This window comes from Sinohyriopsis cumingii, unplaced genomic scaffold (genome assembly GCF_028554795.1).
Source record: "Sinohyriopsis cumingii isolate HCF-2022 unplaced genomic scaffold, ASM2855479v2 utg000036l, whole genome shotgun sequence".
NCBI lineage: Eukaryota > Metazoa > Mollusca > Bivalvia > Unionida > Unionidae > Sinohyriopsis > Sinohyriopsis cumingii.
This window is the reverse complement of record NW_028315863.1, coordinates 1,098,302-1,120,433: the sequence shown is the minus strand read 5'-3', so window position 1 is coordinate 1,120,433 and position 22,132 is coordinate 1,098,302. Positions and strand designations below refer to the sequence as shown.

Genomic DNA, 22,132 nt, shown 5'->3' with positions numbered 1-22,132 from the left:
TGAAAGACGTACATCTTTTTGGAGTATGGTTGAAAACAAGACTGTTTTGTGAATATAATACCTTTTTATCAACCACACGATCAATTTTATTTTGACATAAGTATGAATGAGATAGCTGAATATGAACCACTTGCTCGCAAGTCTGTTATTCTGGTTTGTTTTTCCTGCTTGAAGATGCAAGTGGATAAGGTGGTCTCAGTTTATATATTGGTAATATATGCCTTAGTTCTCTGTTTTCATTCAATACAAAGACGACTTTATCCCATCTTCAAAGCCGTCTCAAATGTTTATTAGAAGCTGTGTTGGTTGTTCTTTTTAGCCGCAATTACTGCATTTTACTTCATTATAGGAGAGCTAAGTGCTCTCTGCAATACGTGCAAGACCTGACACACAATACCAAGTCTTGGTGGTGATCGAACCCGCTACCATTTTAATTACAAGTCCGATGTATGAGAAGACCGACTGAAGAGAATCGTTGTCTGCAACATGGCATAGCCACATGGCATAAACGTAGACTCCTTGAGAAGAAATAGATGTAAAATAAATAAAGTTTAAGGTTTTAATAGTTGCCGTACAACTTGTGATTTGGCGCTATGGCCTTGCCCTAAAACAGCAATATAGTAAAAGGGGATATGGACCCATCGTCCTTTGCTTTCAAGAAATCTCGTCGCTTTTTCATGTATAATCAGAGAAAGTAAACATGGTCATTTTATTCTGAGAGTTGAGCACATCTATCAGCTTCGTCCAGGAAACGACTTTTATCTGCATAATTACGTTATCAGATAGAACATTCAGCTAATATCAATATCTAATGAGAACATACAGAACAATGCCATTTGTACGAGTACATTAGTCAAAAGATAAGCCTCGTGTTATGCGTAAGTACATGGATCAGCAAGAACAGTTAGGTGGACTCTTTCTTTCAGAAAATAATTAAATTGGTCAGCAAGCTGTGGCCCATAAATCTTCAGCCCATTATATCAGCAATAACGGATGATGTTTTGGGCACAATAAAACTATGATAAACAAATTAAGGACCAGACTGTTAACGAAGCTATTTTAGCAATGTTATCATTGGCGCTAAATACCAAACAGAACAAAGAATAGATTTCAAAACAGTCGCTTAAGGAAGTACAAAAATTAACAGAGTATAAATCAGACAACGTAGCAGCTGAGCCATAAGAAGTTTAAGAGGACGCGACAAATGTTAGAGCAGAAGAGAGAAAGGTGAGGAAATAGTTGTCGGGTATGCCAGAAATGCGCAACTATCTTGTACTATCACGAGTGTATACTGAATAAATTGCCATTATCAAAATTTTATTTTGGAGAATTCAAGAAAGCAAAGAAAGAACCATGCCGACGCAAACCGATTATTTACCAGAAAAGAGAGCTTGAAAATATACAAGAGAACTCAGAGAAGTTGTTATAAGAGATGAAGTGGTCAAATCGTCGATCGTGAAAAGTATTGAAAAATTTAAAACTAAATCTAAAACAGGTCCTGGCATCAAATCTTACAGTGTCCCATCCGAATGAATGGTATTGGTCCTCAGCGAACAACGGTATGGAACATGACAATGACATTAGTTACTTCAACAACTTCTACTTCCTAATGCATGTTACACAGTTTTATACAATTATCTAATATAGCCATGTTTAAAGCTCTTCGGTTCGACTCCAAACTTGCTTAGGGAAGTAGCCGCATTAACCTAATATATCCAGGTCCGAACCGCCTCGATTCCGCTCGAAACATGCTCATGGATGCAGCTGTAATTTTACAGTCAGATATAGGATGCGCGTAGCGTTGTCTGATTGCAATCGTAATGAGAGTGCACATTTCAGCTCATGACTGGAACCTTTTTCTTAATGTTACAGTAAGGAACAATACATTTAGGTATCTTCATTCGGCCAACAACGCTGGAATATTGCTGAACATTTTTCCTGGCGCCAATAACGTTGTCGACATAACAGATGAAATAAAACGGTCGCTGACTGATCTAGGTGACGTTCGCGACAACATGCTTATCAAGTCAAATTATTCTACGCATAAAAGCGTACTTGACACTTTACGATGAATATAGAGTTGATTTACTACCAATATCAGCCTGCAAGATCTACAAGGATTAGCCGACAAATTATGATGCAAGCTGGCTAAGACATTCTTAGCTGCATTTGGTCCTACCTTATCGTAAAATGAGTTATATCTCAGTAAGTGTTGTTTTGACGCCATCGCAATAGATTCTGGATGCATCAAACAAATTAACGATTTGCCCATAAAGTTTAATAACAACCAACTGCAGTGACAAAAAGACAGCACGTTAAATTTAAAGCAGCTGGGATTGAAAACAAAGGCTTAACTTTGAAATTTTCAGCTACTAAAATATGGGCTGTTCTAGCAATCCAACCTGTTTTGCCTGCATTTAGTTCGCTTGGAATTGCTGTGGCCTCTGGATCAATATCAGGTGCCATTACAAATACAGTAAGCGTCAAAGTCTAAACATTCTATTTAGAAATGCACTATATCTTTCTTTCTTTCTCTCTCCCTTCTTCTTCTTCTTCTTCTCTCTCTCTCTCTCTCTCTCTCTCTCTCTCTCTGGTTAAACGTTAAAAAGCGAGGAGATGACTCGGAAGAAAGTAGAGAAGAGTCCATAGTCCACTTTCAATATTATACATGCTTAAGGTGTACGGAGTGTCGTCAATGATCACTCCAGTCATATGCATTATTCTGGGCTCTTGGGTGTCAGCTTGGAATGAACTAAGCGGCCAACACTATCTGAACAGGAAGAGACAAACACACATTTTCTAAAGGACATATTGTCTAGGGGACCTAATGTGACAAATATATACTGGCTAAAAGTCTTGACTATGAATCTCAGTACGGATTATTCTAAGATGACACATGTAGCTGGATATGAAGAGACAGAAACACGTTGGCAAGGGGACTTGACTGTGGGTCAAAATTTGTTATCAAAATTCCACACATGTATATTCATGTCAAGTGCCAAGCAAGATATATGCCTGTACTGTGCTATCACGTTTAGAAATCGAAAGCATTTAACTGAAACTGAAGAATTGAAAGAAGCCTATTACAAAGGTATATTCAACAATGTCCCTATCTAATACTTTCTTCGAAACATATATATATAAATATATATATATATATATATATATATATATATATATATATATATATATGTGTGTGTGTGTGTGTGTGTGTGTGTGCTGTTAACGTTGGAACAGTTATAGTAGCCCTTTAGATTTGTCTCCCCTTTTAATTCTTCTTTCATAAATATCAGTTTCCTATTTTCGTTTGTAATACGTATAGGCAGGAATGTGAACGTGCCATCACATCCCTTTTCGTTGAATCTGAAGCCCACCACAGTGTGAGTTAATGACTCGTATATTTAATTTCCGCTATGGATGTCAATTGAAAATGACAATCGGTTCCGACATAGGAATATATAAAAATATGCAATGCCACGTGGCTTGCGAGTGCATATGATGCTCTTTATTTGTGTCAGATTCATCATAAACATTTCTTTTGTGTCATCATTTAAACCCTCTTAGTTAAACCACGATAGAGATGTTAACGAAAACGTACCTTATAGTGAATTTCAAAGCATGGTAGCACAAAATGGACATTATTTCGTTAGTAAATTATTAAGGATGGAAAGACATAAGGAACCTTTTACTTTCGATATATGATGATGTTTCAGTACTACAGATACGTTTCATTAATTTAATGTTGATGTAGTAATTTCATATTTTGTAATGGTTGTATTTCCATTTATTACAGTATTTTACCCTAATTTGAAGAGAGTTCTCGCCTACGAATTAAACCAGTATTTAAACAAATTGTGATGTCTTGTGTCTTAGATACTAGAGAGCTCAAGGGTTATGCTAACTGTAATTCCTCCAGAGGAAAGGCAATATAATATATATATATATATATATATATATATATATATATATATATATATATATATATATATATATATATATTTGCATCTTTAGAATCCGTTGTCCGCGCTATTTGTCCTTCTTATACAAAGCTTCACAAACAGTTGCTTCTGCCCTAATTGATTCTCGAGATAACGAATATTCATATAGCATGTATAGCAAGTAAACGAATATTCAGATAATAATTTTACCAAGATATGGAATATGTAAATAACACCATTCCCATGATAACAAATATTTCGATAACAACTTTCCCATGATAACAAATATTTAGATAACACCATTCCCATGATAACAAATATTTAGATATTTTGAGGTAGCAGAGACATTAAGAGGAGACCTCCAAACCTTGTTCAGGCGACCGTTTTACCTTCGCTACGCTAGAACCGGTGAAAGGATCCTAGACCATGTTTGCTGCGAAGCAAATGTGGTACCGTTTTGCTTTCCAGAGAAGCTTTAAACTAAAGTAACGTTTTAAATGATGATAAAGCAATATTTTTGCATGAAACATTATTTATTCCACTTTCCCCACATATACCTTCCTGCTATATTTCCTTTCTAACCATTCTCTCTGTACCTGTACAATTCTCTTGGCGTTTATCAGTCCACCAATGCAATGCCATTTAAGGAAACAAAGGAGAGAGAGAGAGAGAGAGAGAGAGAGAGAGAGAGAGAGAGAGAGATTGGCTAGTTATCTGTTTCTAAACATCCATATATTTTCTTTGGATTTTTACTTTTTCTTATACCTCTGTTTTTCTTTCTTATTATTTAAGTAGAATTAACGAACGTTAGAGATTAGTAATAGCTCATATATTATTCTATGCGGTTGAGAAGCAAACTATATAGAAAATATGTCTATAGTGCCTGGGCGTTAAATTAGTTTGCTCCAGGTAATTCTGGATTGTTTTCCTCAAACGTTTAAAACTTTCATATTATCAACGTTATCAAGACGATGTCACAAATTGGTTTAGACCGGCCCGAATTAAAGCATAACACGGTTTGTATTATTTATAAAAGGCAGATCGCTCAGCTTTTTCTGAGCTAAATTATTAGGTTGTTTTTCTTTTCAAATGCATTGGGTCATTTATCGCCTCGAATATTAAATGGCTAAAGAAAGTGTACTTAAGTATTAAATGTCGTTCCAATGCATACACAAAGTAATTACCTGTTAAAGTAAATCAGCTTCATAGGAAGCAGGTAAGACGTTAACTTGTCTTGTTTTGAATATTAGTTCGTGTTTATTCTCTAGTGCACACTACGACACTATGCGATTTGTTACGACCGGTCCTTTTGGTCAACGATGGCAATAGATTGATGGATGAATAGATGAAATGAGATGAACTGATATAACGGTGGTGAGCCTGTGGGTAGACGGATGGGTGCATTTGCTGTGCATTACATATTTCATTTCTGGGTAAAAGATATACAACATAAACATAGTCTTCAATTCAACATAAGTGTCATTAAGGTCATGTCACTTAATTTTAACTAGTTGATACTGCTGATTCGTTTAGTTTTCTTCTCTAGCAGGAAATACCAGTAGAGGTAAGCAAGAAATGGGTTCAGAGGACACGGAATCCTTTCTTACGCAATCTAAATGAAACAAACAATTTCGTTGAAAATGTAGGGGAAAACAGGACCCAATGTCGCAACGTAATAGTGACCAAACTTGCCTGGGATCGAACCTATTTTCCATATTTTACATTTGCAATAAACAATTGTATCCGAAAGCGACATAGCGCACCCAAAAGGACAGAAAATAAATAATATTTATGTCGACTTTTTTCTTCATTATTCAATCGAAAGCTGCCAGTGACTAACAAAAACACTGCACCAAAGACCGAAATAGTCCGCATGCTGGTGACGTACGACTATGAGTTTCTCGCCTGTGGCTGCTATAGCGAACACAATGACCAAACCTGTCTTAACCGCCGTAGGTAGATCTTTCTAACGATGGTAATATTAGAGGTTGGGCTTTTAGAGCTCGTGTTACTGTTGGAACACGTGCTACATACCAGTCTGGTTTTGCAATTAGGGGCTATTTCGCCGACGGTCATAACTGATGTTTACATCATGCTACCACTAAGTTCCATATTTGGTGTATGCCATGGTATCGTTATAGTATTTAGAGGTTTATATCACATGCTGGTTTTGGAGCAAACTGATTCTGTTGCATATATGAATCGTTTTACTGACAGAAAATTCATTCTTACTAAGTTATCTGCCTGGATACCAACATGCTCCATCTTCTATCTAACACATGCTGGAGTTGTGTAACAATTTCTCCAGATCCAGTAAGAAACGTTATTTTGATCAGATGCGTTTTTATAAAATTATTTTGCACCGCAATTGTCACCAACGTTGAGAATAACTAGATTGCCTGGCAGCGAGGTGCTAAGACAGGTCTTTATAGTTTTAATAGAAAAGATCGATATGCAGATCACCTGCGTAACATGCAAGTACGTGACAACTTGGACGTGACTGAAATCTGTCTCAGAGTAAACAGTCGAACAGTGGAAATCTAAACCGGTAAATACAAGTTATGCGTGCGCTTAATTCATACGTAAAATGGCTATAGAAAATATATTAGGATGTCGATACTGGAATTCAAACATCTCTGAAATTGTGAACTCATATCTTATGTGTCATAATCGGTTTCACGTTCATTATGGATTGAAACGATCACCTCAGATCGCTTACAAATGAGGGAATGTTCAATACAATTTGCCGAGATACGCCTTGGTTGACCTAGTACTTTGCCCTTACATTTAGAGGCAAGACTGATTCAGCTTTACAGTATAACCTAGCAGTTTTTCCACACATTTAGAAACAATGCTCATTCAGCAATAATATATTTGTAATGGTATCCATGATCTCTGACCCCTTTTAATATTTACTTTTCCATTTCATTTTATAGCCCCAATAAGGAAACACACCTAATATCAAATATTAAAATACAAATTCATTCTTTTAGCTCAATAAAGTGAAGAGCTTTTACTTTAATTACCCGAGTTTTCTACATAGAATATTCTTAGTGCTACGTTTTAATGTATAAAATGAAATATCCTCAACGCACAAACTGACATATTCATATATCCCCTGACGCACCTGTACATTAATCCATAGGTCCACTTTTTAAACCCTTATTAAGGCATTAGCCGTAACAAAGATAATACTAAAAATAAAGTATCAACTCAAAGGTATATCAAACGTCTAACACACCTCCCGCTGAGCTGTTTCACATTAGCAGATAATTATGCCCTACATATTATATATTATAGCGATATTTTACACCCAAACATACCTACCTTCAAGAACGAGTCGCTCAAGGTACTTGAAAAGACGAATACACGAAATCGGAATGAAAACAACTATACAAATTGTTTTTAGTAAATTATGAAGACCTTGGTATATTTCATTCAATGTCTTAAATGACATGTGGTGTTTGGATAATTGATATAAAACTCACGATATAGAGAACGCGTGATCAAAGCGCATGTCATATCCTCGCTCAACAACATATACCTGGTGAACATGCGAACCAGATACCTTCGATGTAATTTATTTAATATAATGTTTTACCTGTCACATAAGAAAGATTATTCCAGATTTATGACTTCTGAATAAATGCAAACAAAGATAGATGGAAGAGAAAATAAAATAGACTGAACTATATGGATGTATAACAACAGCAAACCTCTTGTTGATGTATGTACAATTTTTCGATAGTGAAATGAGAGAGAGAGAGAGAGAGAGAATGAAACGGACGACTAGAAATGAAAACAGGTTAGCAAAATGAAAGAAAATACATACTTTAAGGGAATGTAGATAGCGTTACTGTTTTGAGAATAGGATACCCATTTGCAAACCACCGGATCAAGTTTATTTTGACATACAAATGAAAGCGACAGAGCAATATGAACAACGTGGATATAGTTTCCTTCTCATGATCCAGCGTGAAAGAGGATAATGTGCTGTCAAGTCCTACATGGGAAATACATTCCTTAGTTTTCCAGTTTCAGGCAGGACAAAAGACAACAACACGCCATCGACAAAGCCGTCAAAAATGTCTTTATTTGGGTCTCAGATTGGAATGTCCTAAGATGCTAACTGTAATTATTTGTGTAAATACAAACACTCAGTGGCTATGATTCTTTAACAAAAGCAAGACAATGAAAAAATGAAAAGGCGATTAAAAGCAGGGCTATTATAAAGGTAACATCCACAATTCCTTATCTTCGACATCCTTGGAAATGCCCATACCCTTAGATGAATCAGTCTAGTTAGATCTTCATAGTCAGTTTATCGTGTCATGTATCCCTCTATACAAATATATAGAAACAGTTGATTCTAGGTATATTGTTTGGCCAAGATAAAGAATTTTAAGATATCATCTTTACCATCAATGTCTTTACTTTCTATGCTCTGGTGAGAACATATATTTTGATGTTGTTGTTAGAGTTGCGGGTTCATACCTTGTTGTACAAATAATTGGGAACGGTTTATTAACAACAGTCTGTCAAGGTGCCAACATCTAAATAGAAAACAAATTAACATAAAACCTTTTATTGTATTTTGTTGCGATTTATTTGGACATCGTATGCTAAAAACTATCCACTGCATAGATGTTGGCGAACATGTTTTGTCTTGAGGGTACTGAAGCACCCAGAAAAGACATCTAAGATTGGATAGGCGACCTTATTACCATCGCTCAAGCTCTAACCGATGAATAAAGCTTGGACCACGGAGTTTCGAATCAAATACTACCACTCTGCTATACAGACGAGCCTTACACCAAAAGTAACATTTCATGATAATCGCGATGCTTTTTGTAGGAAACATGTCTACCTCCCCTCCATATATATATATATATATATATATATATATATATATATATATATATATATATATATATACTTTGTATATTTTCCAAATATGTTTTCCTTTCTAGTCCTTTTTTAGACGACCTCTCTCTTTCTCTCTTCGTTTATCAATCCACTAATATAGCGTAGTCAAATCATGGAGAGAGAATTACTAGTTGCATATTACTATAGTTCCATGTGTTTTTCTTTAGTTGTTGTTGTTCTAGGGCTTAACGCCATTTTTCAGCACAAGATATTATATACATGGCGGCCAGTATAACTGGTGGAGAAAGAGCCCTGGAAAACCCAGGGGAGAACCACCGACCCAAGAGAAGCTACTGGCAGGCTTTCCCACGTACCCACGCTAGCCAAGCCTTGGACTCGAACACACGCAGACAGAGGTGAGATGGCAGCGATCCGGAAAGGTGAGAGCTTTAGACCACTCGGCCACTCGGGGCCCCTTTTTCTTTAGTTGTTTCCTTAATCATTGCGCCCTCTCATTTGTCTATCTATATTTTAAAAACACTATCAACGTATGAGGTCACTAATAGCTACTTTAAAATTGCGCAGGTTGAGCCAAATATTCAGAAAATGGGTCAATAGTGCCTGCGGCGTTAAAACACATTGTGTGAAGAAATTCTCGGTTGTTATCGTCAGGCGCTTTCAACCTTGATATTGTCAAACTGGTTTCACAAAGTGAGTTTAACTGACTTTAATTAAAACATGTCAAAGACCTTCTTGTTTACAAACGGCAGTTAAATCAGATTAGCTCAGATTTAAATTATTTGTTCTTTTTAAATGCTTTGCTGCTCTTTGTTGTTAGGAATGTTAAATGTTTAAAGCGGGTGTATTTGGGTCTTAACTACCGCTCCAATGTATACACAACGTTATTATCGGCCAAAGTAAATCTGCTTGCCAGAAGGCAGTCCGAAATTATCTACTCTTTGATTTAAATATTAGTTTTGTATTTCTCTCTTGAACGTTACAACACAAGGTCTTTCCAGCCGGTCCATTTGACTCGACCATGTCAATGGACTGATTGATGTATTATTGAAAACATTGATGGACTGATGTATAAGTTGGTCATTTGGTAAATAGACGGATATAATCAAGATCTAGTTCATAAGTTTGTTGGAATTAAACCTAGCCGGAATAACATAATCGTTATACCAAAAATGGACGATTAATGTCAAAGCGCTTATTATAATGAGTTTAAACATGTTTTGTCTATTTGTCATTAGTTTTGTTTTCTTAGTCAAGCTGGATGATAAAATGGGAAAGTAAACAAGAAATGGGTCTTAATGATATGGACGCCTTGGTCATAAGCTCTAAATGGAACTAGCGAAAGAAAACAATGGGGGAACACTTGGTTGAAATCAAACATGTTTTCCAAGATCGAATGATTTTGCTATTAACAATGCTCCGAGAAAGAAACATAGAATACTTGCCATTTTTCTTGACTGGTTTTCTTTAAACACATCAACTGGTTGTTTCGACTGATGCACACATACAGACACTGCCCGAAAGTCCGATGCTGTCTGCATCACGAGGTTGTGGGCTGGGGTATTATATGGTAAAAACGATAACCAAGTGAAACTTGTATAGTTCATGCCCATCAAATGATTATCGCTACCCTTCAGAAGTTTGCCCAAGAACCATAACGAATTGCGTTACCCTCCATAACGGTTGAAGTACAAACTATATTAAATCTCATAAAGCATGCAATAAAGGTAAAGTTCAATACAGTTTGCAGTGACATGTTCGTTCTATCAGTTCGCCTTACAGATAGAACCAATCCTGATTGAGCTATTCGGTATGACCCAGCAGTTTATCCTTACATTTGAAACCTAGGCTTATTCTGTTATACTGTACGAGTCAACACTTCTCATTACAGTTAGAATCCAGAATAATTCAGCTACACTGTAGGAACGAGCAGTTTGCTTTTTCATTTAGAACCAAAATTGATTCAGTTATGCCGTATGACTCAGTAGTTTGCCTTTACATTTAGAACCCATACTGATAAAACTCTACAGTATTAGTTGAGTACTCATAATCTCTGAATTCTTTCATTGTTTACTTTTCCATTTACATTTTCTAACTCGACTGAGAAATCAAAAATGATAGAAGAAATCGTTAAAAAAACAACCATTATAAGCTCAATAAAGTAAACAATTGCCTTTAATCGCCAGAATGTGCTATGTAAAACATTTGTTATAGAAAGTTATGTTATATTTTTGAAATATCATCAACCGACCATTTGACCCAGCTCTCTACTCACTGAGGCACCTTTACAAATATTCACATTTCCACAATTTAATTACTTACCAAGCATCGGACCTAACAAGTATCTTAATAATCAGAAATTTAGAAAAAAAAAAAAAAAAAGACTTTAACCTGTCTCTCTGTAAGCTGTTTACCTTTAGCAGAGAATCACGTAATGCATACTTTATAACGATACATCAGACCCAAGTATCACTTCAAGAAAGATGCGCTCAAATCACTTGAAAAAACGAATACATTGAATCGAATTGAAAAAAGGTCAATAAAGAAGTCTAAGTAAGTAAAAGAAACCTAGGCGTTTTTAATTAAGGAAAATCTTGAACGACACTAACATATATTCTTGATCAAATAAATGTTAAGATGTTTTAGTTTGACAAAACGGTAATTGCTACAAGGCATTTTTACATTTCTCATCAAATAAAATGCTGTTGTAATAATCATAAAGTAACTCTGACACAACTAACTCAACCAAAAACAACATAAATTTGAAACTGGGAGAAAGCAGATTAATATTTCTCTTCTAAGATAGGATTCTAATTCTGATTTACAAAGCAAACGCTAAATTGAACAATGACAAAGAAATAAGATAAATGAGCGGCGGTAAGTTCTTCACGCTTTTCGTTTCTGAAGAAGAAGAAATCCCTAATCTACCGCTACAAAAAAGAGATATATTTCAGCTTGAAGTTCTCACAAACATGATACAGCTCCTACCTTATTGACGATGCCAATGAAAGAAGATTTAATACCAGTGGTTCTGAATATGATTAAATAAAAAAAGAAACCAATTTTCAAATGGTCTTCTGTTCCGTCAGCATCTACTGCTGCTCTAGCAGAGACTTTTACAGATGGAAAGGTAAAATGCCATTAATTAAGTGTACAAGACAAAACAGTCATGTTGAAAAGTTTATTGGATTAGTCCAAACTAGAATTGGCACGATTGAATCCATTACGAACACCAGATGTCACTAAAGTCAAGTGGAAATACATCATATTGACACTCGTGGATCTTATAGAAGGATGAAAACCCATAGTTCCCTACAAGCGATATATGGAGCTCTAACCTTGGGACGATGCTCGGATAACACACTTAACCCATAATCATAATGTTACTGAGGTATCACATTTACAATATTTGATGGACCAAACATATCTGCAAGAATAACAAAAAGTAGCAAATGGCATGGACAAGTATTACAACGTCATCAACTATTTCATGGAAAAAGCGTTGGATGAGACGGCTATACCCACATTGAGAGGATAACAAAATGTGGAAGCATCAGCAGAGCCTCCTGTGATGAAGGTCAACATAGCCACGGGAATGGAAGATGAAAAAGAAATAAGATACTTGTTTCAAATCTGACCCGCTCTAAAGCATTTTCCCCCTGGTATGGCAACCGTGCTAACACTTTCCTTATCTCCAAGGCTACATGCAAAAAAAAAGATTAGTCAAAATGATGATGTCAACATCCTTGGCAGCATGAAAAGAAACATGTAAAAGAAAAAAGTAACACAAGTTCTAATATGAACTTCTGTGAAAAATTTCTTTCCTATTCAAATTGCTCGTCAGACACGTCAGGCGCTACAATTCAGAATGTCACACGAATTTAACAGAGTATCGAACATTGGCTGATTTATTGAGCAATCGCAACTGCATGAGTACAATTGTAGCTAGTGTTTACCACAACTCTGCACCTGCACATGCGAAAGGTTTAAAAACGTAAGCATGCACTTCACATTTACATCTTACATTAATAATCTAATACACGTTCTAAAGACGCATTCGAAAACAAGAAGTGAAACCAATGTATCAGTATTTGGCTATCAATGGCAAGTGGATTTAGCGAATGTCTCTCATTTAGCGTCGTACTGTGAGGGTTACACATACTTGCCTTTGGTCACTCAAATTGTTGTTTAGTTTTTGAATTCCAATAAAGTCCAAAACAAACTTCAGTTAGTATGAGCTTTAAGACTTGTTTTTAAACAAAGTGGTCTACATCCTTTGCGATCGCAAACAGGCATGAGCACTGAATTTCTGAACCAATAGTATAAAAATAGTTGAAAAAACGAAACTTATTTATTTTACCACCGATACTCTTATGACGAAAGCCAGTGTGTATACTGCTTTCAGTGAACTTCCAAAGAACACGCGCATACAGATTTTACACATTAACCCTAAAATGCATCCACGTGTTACCACATTTAGTCTAAGCCACCAATCGTTGGTGCCATCGACACGTTACCACGTTTGGTCAAAGATGACAATCAATGTCAACTGAATGTGCTTCAGATGACGGAGCACCTGGAAACGATGTAGTTTGTGTTTGATAGGTTATCTGGAATGTCAAGAACCTGGAGAAAGAAAGAGCTGTAAAATAGTTTAGATTCAGCTGGACGACATAATTGTTTCGTGTCACAAAGCAAATTAGTGGATGTGATCATCCTGTATATACATTGGAAGATGTGAACGGAGAGGTGTTATACGGAACTATTTACTTGACCGATTTACAACGAAAGACGATGACGTGTACGATATCGAAAGCATTTTATCGAAGAGCATTTAAAGTGTGAAATCGTCGACACAAAGACGTGAACGTTCGATAGAACGGATATCCACCTAATTTTTGATTATTGAATTGCGGTAGCATAAGTCATTGTCTCTAAAAGAAGTAGAAGCCACACGTAACATATCACTAAATGTAACATCCCCTTCTCATATTTCACCTCAGCAAGAACTAAACAAACACCCACTGCTTGTGTTTTGTGGAAACCGTGTTCCTAAAAATTGGATTGTCGTTTTCTGTCGTTTTCTGTCTCATCGTTGTGATGTATCGTATCACTGAATCAGCAATTAGAAATTTCAATTTGCAGCAAGGAAATATACAACTCTGAGCCATTTTACTCAGAAGCGGTATTAAGTATCTTCTGAGACCTTAGTCGAAATATACCGACAGCACTAATAGCAAAAGTGGTCTTGCTGTTAACTCCAGTCACACTTTCCAATACCAGTAGCAGCCATCTTTTGAAATCCTCCTTGGAAAATCATCCTTTGACTTCTTGTGAATCCTCAGAGACAAGAACGATCGAACTATGAATAGCCAATTTTGCTTAACATTTCAAAGTAAAAGTTATGTGGGTGTATTTCCCCAAAACAAGTTACATTGTTTCAAGGCCAGACTACGTTAATTCACACAGTCGGGTCAAGACGTCCAGTGGGAAGAATCTTTGATATACATAATTCATCCTTCTCAGGTGTTCAACATTATTGGGAAGAAACCACTTCCTTCGTAGAGTTTCTCAAGTTGAAGAACACTGCGATACAATTGATACTAACTCTTACGAACTGAAAACGAAAATGAAAAGAACCATCGCCAGCTATTCCCAAATAAATATAATGAGAATTTCTGCGTGACTGTAAATATTCGACGTCTCGTCGAAACAATTTAATCTATTTTCGACAATCAATTTGATAAAGCACCTGAGAAAAAGGCAGACGTGTATTGATCGTGTACCATACATCTTCTTATCATCCCAAATTGGGTTTTCTGAAGCACAACATTGTCTGTCGCAATTCTTTAATGTTCTGCTTTGAAACACGACCAAAGTACCAGGGTCAAAAGACATTAACAACAACCTCCATTATGTTTAAGTATTAGCATTCACCTATCCGATTTATTTGATGTTTGTGTACTCTAATGTAGTCGAATTCAACTTTAGGAGATATACTATTGTTACGTTGCTCAAATGCAGTCATTCACGGTTGTGTATGGTGATGGTGGCAACATATCAGGTTGTGTATGGTAATGGTGGCAACACATATCAGGTTCATCGAGACATTGCTCAACCTCCTTATCGTACTGTTTGTAAAGCAAATGCTTTGTATTGCATACATTGATTCTTATTGCATACAAAACCACCAAATTCGAACCCATGCATATTATATATAAGACATATAACACTGGACCCAATCACATGCAAAGAATTAACTTCTCAATTAAAGGAACGTTACAGTATGAATTTAAAGCGAATAAATCAGTACAAATTTACGGCAATGAACATACTGTATGCAACTGAGAATAGCATTGTGCTTTATTCTAGACTCACCGTTAGTATGCAGCTGAATATCACGCCCCTCGTGTATTCTCCGTCACGTTTACCTTGGACAGTCTAACAAAAAATATTATGTTATTTCCCTGAGCTAACTTCTATCTTCCCTCAAAGGCTTAGTCTGACTAATTTCGCGAGGGTAAGTCCTGAAAACATTGAAGTCTGTTTGAGAACACACACACACCTTCATTTAGCTTAGCCAATCAGGATTTTTTGTTCTAACAGCCAAAACAAATTAACATTCACATTAATAAGACAATTTCGTCTTATGACATCTGCTTTTAAAAGACAAAAAACAAGACTTTTACAACCGTTACTCTGACTTTTCTCTCTCTTTTTGTCATTTTCTGCTATTTTATCTTCCTTAACATATCTGTCCCACCAATATCGAATACTCTAAATAAAATTCAATTCATGCCACAAACAGAGCTTACCCGATATTTTGCGGGCAACCAATTTATCGCAAGCTTAGCCCATACATCAATATTGATATCAATATTTACGTGTCACGCTGACCACGATATAATGTACTGCGAACTTATCTCTAAAAAATGTTGCACCAATACACCATGTAACAGTTCGAAATGTGTAATTATAAATTATTAAAACATGCAAACATGCAGCATAAACACATGGATATCATCACCAAAGAGATTGTTTTATATCCCCAACAGTCGAAAACTTCAAGGGATAAAATAAAAACAGAAAGAGAATGTCATGATGTCACGATGGCCAGAACAAGAATAAATGTAGTGTGCTGTTTTGCTTCTCATTGCTTAAAAGGATTGCACATATCACATGAAAACATTATTACTGTTGTCAACTCGTCCTTGTCAGGCACAGCACGATAAACATTGGAACATGAGTGACCACGAAAGATGGAGGAGTATATGGAAGAGACAAGGACCCTTATTTAATCAGAAATGATCTTGAGAGTGACATAATGACTTAAGTGGTCATTCGCTATAGCCAGTGACATTTTTGGAGAGGAAAAGTATGGAAGATCTCTTGCAGCAGAGAATCCATACTTCCTATGCACTGACACTCTTGAGAGAATGCATGAAGAAAATACAAAGTGAAAATTTAAGATATACGTACAATGTTGTGAATCAAATTCTAAATAAACTTAAATGTCCTACCACGTGTCCAAGATATAGAATGTTCTAAACAAGTTTCAATAGTCTTGAATGCTTTGTCATGATATAGCACAATAATGCTATCCAGAAAGTCTTTGCATAGTTCACAAAAATCAAAAGTAATGTTTTAGTCCACACGTCAATGATCTCTTCAGTACTTAATTAAATTTGATGTCAAGAACACAAGGGCAAACTCTGTTCCGGATTCGCACTAATAGATACAGCATAAAAATGAATTATTTGTTTCTCAAATTGCTTTTTATAAAACTCCTCACTTGACCAACGATTAAATATAGATAACATATTATTATTATTATCATTATTATTATGCTGTTTTGAAAAGACCATACACACCTACTTTTCCCTGGATTACAATTAATATATTAAGTCCAAGGAGTATTCAAAGTCCAAAATTGTGTACTAATAATTTAAATTACATGATATCATACCCTTCCTGTATCCTCTCTCTCTTTCTCTCTCTCTCTCTCTCTCTCTCTCTCTCTCTCTCTCTCGGACACACGGGATCAAACAGAGAGGTAATCGTCAACAGACAACGGATTTGAGTTTCGTTTCATGAACGAGGCAACAAAACGACAGGCGTCAATGTTATTGCGATTCACTTGTCTAGCGTTACTTTTTATATTAACACTGTATATATATATATATATATATATATATATATATATATATATATATATATATATATATATATATTGCACTCCACCTTGTGGCCTTGTATGTCACCTCCTGGATAGTGTCAATGTGAGAGAGAAATCGTATCCAACCTATTGTGACATCTCCGGAATAGACTCAATGTAACAGACAAATCGTATCCAAAAAGTGTAACATTTCTCTGATAGAGACAATGTGAGAGACACATTGTATCCAAGCAAGTGTGATATCTCCGGGTAGTGTCAATGTAAGAGACAGTGTTTTTTTTTTGTGATATACATATAACACTACTCCTTTAGTATGGAATTGTATGTGTCAAAGAAAGACAGACGGACATACAGGCACACACTGATTGAGAGATAGAGAGAGACGCACAGAGAGAGATTACATCAGGGTGAATCAAAAGCAATACATGAAAAATGCATGTATGTATGTATGTAAGTAAGTATGTATGTATGTATGTATGTATATATGTATGTATGTATGTATGTATGTATGTATGAATAATTGTGTTCACTTATGCTAGGAAAATTGTAATTTTGCTTTCTTCATTTCAAGAAAGAAAAAATGTACTTTGATACCGTAACTAAAGTGTGTGTGTGTGGTTTGGATTTTTAACGTAGCTTTAACAACTTTTCAGTCATATCGCTACGATGTCTGCAGTGTGACAGTTTATAGTGATGTCTAGCACTGGGGCATCATGCCGCAGACATGTAGCATAATGTCCCACCCAGTCACATTATCTTAACACCAGGCCGACCAGTCCTAACACTAACCTCTTAATGCTGGGCGCCAAGCGAGGCAACTGTTAGTACCATTTCTGTAAGTCTTTGGTATGACTCGGCCAGAGATCAAACCAACGATCTCCCGCATCCGAGGCGTACGCTCTAACCACTAGGCATCTGGAGCGGTCGTAACTAAAGTGACTCTTTATAGCAATATAAATGTCAGTATTTTCTACCTAAATTTATGTACGATTTATCCGTGTAAACGAGTCTCTCTCTCTCTCTCTCTCTCTTGAATACATACCCACATTAAGGTATCATGTATTAGTAATGGATTTCATATTAGTATGGACTCTAATGATACTAATTATATTATGCTATGAAGCTTTGCTGATAGGTTATTACATCAACCGTTTAAAATATACTTTTCTGTGTTTTATTTTAACAGTGGACAAATCGTGAGCGTCAGGTGACACAAGGACTAAAAATCCACCCGCCAATGTGTACACCCAAGCTGTCTGATCTAGATTATAAACCTCGTCATGTGGGTCGACTAAGCTTTATCATCTAGGATTTTGAACTAAATAGCGCGCAAAGAATGCCTGAAACGAAATGAATTATGTTGAATTTCCAATAATAGTGAGTGAATTCCATTTTAATCTCGATGACATTCAGTGTCTAGTACGAAAAAATCAACAAATTATGTGCACGAAACTAAATAATATAAAACAGCTTTCTACTGCATTCTGTATATCATTATTTCCGTTACACATTTTGTAATTGTCTAATGACGAGGCAGTTTGTGCATCAATCAATCTCTAATACCCCATTAGACCATTCTCATTTTGTTCTTACGCCCAACCCATTCTAATGTATCAAACATTATTGTCTCTTCAACTGACAGTAAAATAACTCAGATTTGAGCAAATATATAACTATATTTATTTAGTTTTTCTTCGTCAATTGTACTTATATATTTCCTATACTCATAGCCGTTTGGCAGAATGAGTAATGGTCGATGTTCGATATCTGTCGGCAAGTGCATGGGTCTGATTGATGATAGATGAGTTGTTAGCTATAGAACTGGCTTAATATAATTAATGAGCAGTCAAGTAAGTTTGACTGACACGTGGATATAAATTAGTTGATAGCTATCCAATTGGCTGTAGATAATTAAAGAACTGCTAAGTAAGGTTGACTGACAGGTTGACATAGGTCGATAAGTTAACTTTTAGGTATTCAATTGGCTTCATGTAATTAGAGAGCGTAAGGTTGATTGACACACGCCGATGCATTAGTTGATAGCTCTCCAATTGCCTTTAATATTTCAATGTATTTCTGTATGGCATATTTGTCTAGTCTACACGGAATGTTGCAGAGACAAAGCATTGCCGTCTGCTGGCTCATTATGAACTTAGTAAACGCATTAAACTCCCATTTCTTCGGCATGATATAGATCAATAACGTAATAAAAATGCCGTTAAGATCTGCCTACCAACAAACATACATTAAACACTTCGTCAACTTAAATGTTGCCATAGTGTTTGTTGGGGTGGGGGGGGGGTAGGAGGCGGTTTGTGAAAGAAGAATCCGGGACTGACCACCTATCGTGCATGAGAAACTGGTCTACCTTTCACCAAAAGATGCATTTATTTTATTTTCCTAACACGCAACGCTATATTACTGTCCCTTTGAGTCTTTCTACCTCCCTCTATGTTTCTCTGACTGTGTTTATACATCGTATATATTTTTGTCAGTCGTTGCTATATCTTTCCCTTCTACCTTTCTGTGAGTTTGAACATAATTTAATATGAGGACAAAATCATTTAATCATATGATGTTTTATGTTGTCTCAATGGATCACGAGGAATATCTTGTGAACAAAATATGAGTTGCTTTGTTGAGCTCTTTCTATAATATGACTTTGATGTATATTATCCAGCTACTGCCAACGTCATTTCACACTCAAATTTGAATGTCTATTATCTAGTCATTGCCAATGTCATTTGAGACTTCTCTCGCTTAAATATAACAGGGTCTGTATTATTTAAAAAAGCAGTCAGTTCAGTTATTTTCATTGCGATTTCATGCATTAGCTCTTTTCAAGTGCCTTTATACTTCTTTATAAGTAATTCAAATGCTTGAAGCGAACTAAATGAGTCTCAAATATCGTTCTAATGTAGTGATATAATTATTTGCTGAAGGCATTTTATCTCATGGACGAGGCGAGTTTAATTCCTGTTTTGTGGCTGGAGGGGCTAGACGGGGGGGGGGGGGGGTCGATGTAAGTACCAACATTTTTTGCAACTAAGGCAATGATAAAGGACTAATTAATGGGCTGGTTGATTGTCTTATCCTTGGGTCGTTGTGTAGATAGATTGACTTAATATCATCCGATGTATAGTTGTTCCAGATTGGTGTATAGGTGGGTCATGTAGTGGATGAACTGATGGGCTGACGTATTACTAGATAGATGAATGGATTAATAGATGTAAAGGCGTGTCATAGGTATATGGATATACGCATTAGTACGTAGCTGATGTTTCTTTTGATACAATAAAACCTAGACAGTATAAAAATGTTAACTACCAAGACTCTAGTGATTAATGAAAAGCCGCTTAACTTTGTTGAATGAAAACAAGTTTTGATTTGTTTTTAATGGCGTCTCCAATTACACTTGTTTTCTCACCGTTAAGAGGTTAGTGTTAGGACTGGTCGGCCTCGTGTCAGGATAATGTGACTGGGTGGGACATCATCCTACATGCCTGCGGCACGATGCCCCAGTGCTGGACATCACTATCAACTGCCACACCCCAAATATCGTAGCGATACGACTTAAAATGTTTTAAAACTACGTTAATAATCCAAATCACACACACACAAGCATTCGGAATAATTCGCGCGTTCGGTAGTGGCTTTATTTGTCAGCAAATCGCAAATCAAGTGATCGATGTACCGTAGTTATTATAATAGCCCCCCCTCCCCGCCCCCCAGGGCAATGCAGTTTTCAACGGATGCGGGTCGGCAGTGAATAAGGTACATCACTGTTTGACTAAAAACATTAGTATATTTAATCGATTTAATATTTCTAACAGGTGCTGGATTACTTGTGTCCTTTCTTAATTATTTGGATGGACCATAATGAATATATACAGATTTATAAGCTTCCATAAAGTAGGAATTTCTCTTTGTTGAAAAGGTGGCGTTTATTGAAATGGGGTTTTCCATCAGAATGAATACGATATGTGACGAAATAACTGCTAGAGTCGTTTTTGTGTTCTATACAGTCTTTGTTGAGCGTTGCGTTATATATATATATATATATATATATATATATATATATATATATATATATATATATGCTTTTTGCAGATGACGCAGCTCTTGTGACCCACACCGAGGAAGCCCTCCAGAGACTAGGAGACCGTTTTGCTGATGCCTGCATGCATTTTGGTCTCACCATCAGCTTGCAAAAAGCAAATGTCAGCCTGCAAGATTCCATCTTTGCTCTTTCCATCAAAATCAACGGTGTCACCCTGGAACTAGTCAACAACTTTACCTACCTGGGATCAACCATCAGCATCACTCTCTCGTTTGATATGGAGCTGGACAGAAGGCTTGGAAAGGCAAACGCCATCATGGCACGACAAACGAAGAGGGTGTGGGAACACAACGCGCTGACAGAGCACACCAAGGTCCAAGTCTACCAGGCCTGCGTTCTCAGCACCCTTCTATATGGAAGTGAGACCTGGAGTACCTACATGAGGCAAGAGTGCAAGCTCAACTCCTTCCATATACGGTGCCTAAAACGCATCCTGAAAATAAGCTGGCAAGACCGTGTTCCACACAGCGAGATCCTGCAGCGTGAAAGTACCCCAGCATGTACTCCCCGCTGAACAAACGTCGCCTTCGATGGCTGGGACACGTCCGACGCATGGAAGGCTGCCAAGGGACATACGATATGGACAGATGGCCATTAGCATGAGAAGAGTCGGCCGCCCCTCACTCCGTTTCAAGAATGTATGCAAGAGGGATATGAAGGCATGCGACATTTCACCCGATGGCTGGGAAGTGCTGGCCGAGGACTGAGGCACCTGGAGACTGAGGGTAAACAAGGGCATATCAGTCGCTGATGCTTGGAGAGCCCAGTTGGCGGCGGAGAAACGTGAGAGAAAGAAGAACGCGGCAGCAAGCAAAGTAACTCAGACTTCCCAGTATGTCTGCGCCAACTGCAATAGGGACTGTCACTCACGTATAGGCCTGCACAGCAGACGATGCCAATACCCCAGAGACAGACAACACCATAAGGGCGCTATTCGCATGGTCTCTCGAGACTGAGTCGCCAATGATGATGATGATGATGATGTTGAGATATATATATATATATATATATATA

The 22,132-nt window shown here is 36.7% G+C and overlaps 1 long non-coding RNA gene across 1 annotated transcript in view; it reads left to right on the top strand.

Annotated features, from left to right (window-relative positions):
• Window positions 1–3,312: 3,312 nt before the first annotated feature.
• The window catches only part of LOC149775013 (uncharacterized), a 315,104-nt gene continuing 296,284 nt past the window's right edge, over window positions 3,313–22,132 (top strand). Inside the window, exon 1 of the long non-coding RNA XR_016416649.1 lies at window positions 3,313–3,380. This is a non-coding gene — a long non-coding RNA (uncharacterized LOC149775013). The remainder of the gene's footprint in view (window positions 3,381–22,132) is intronic.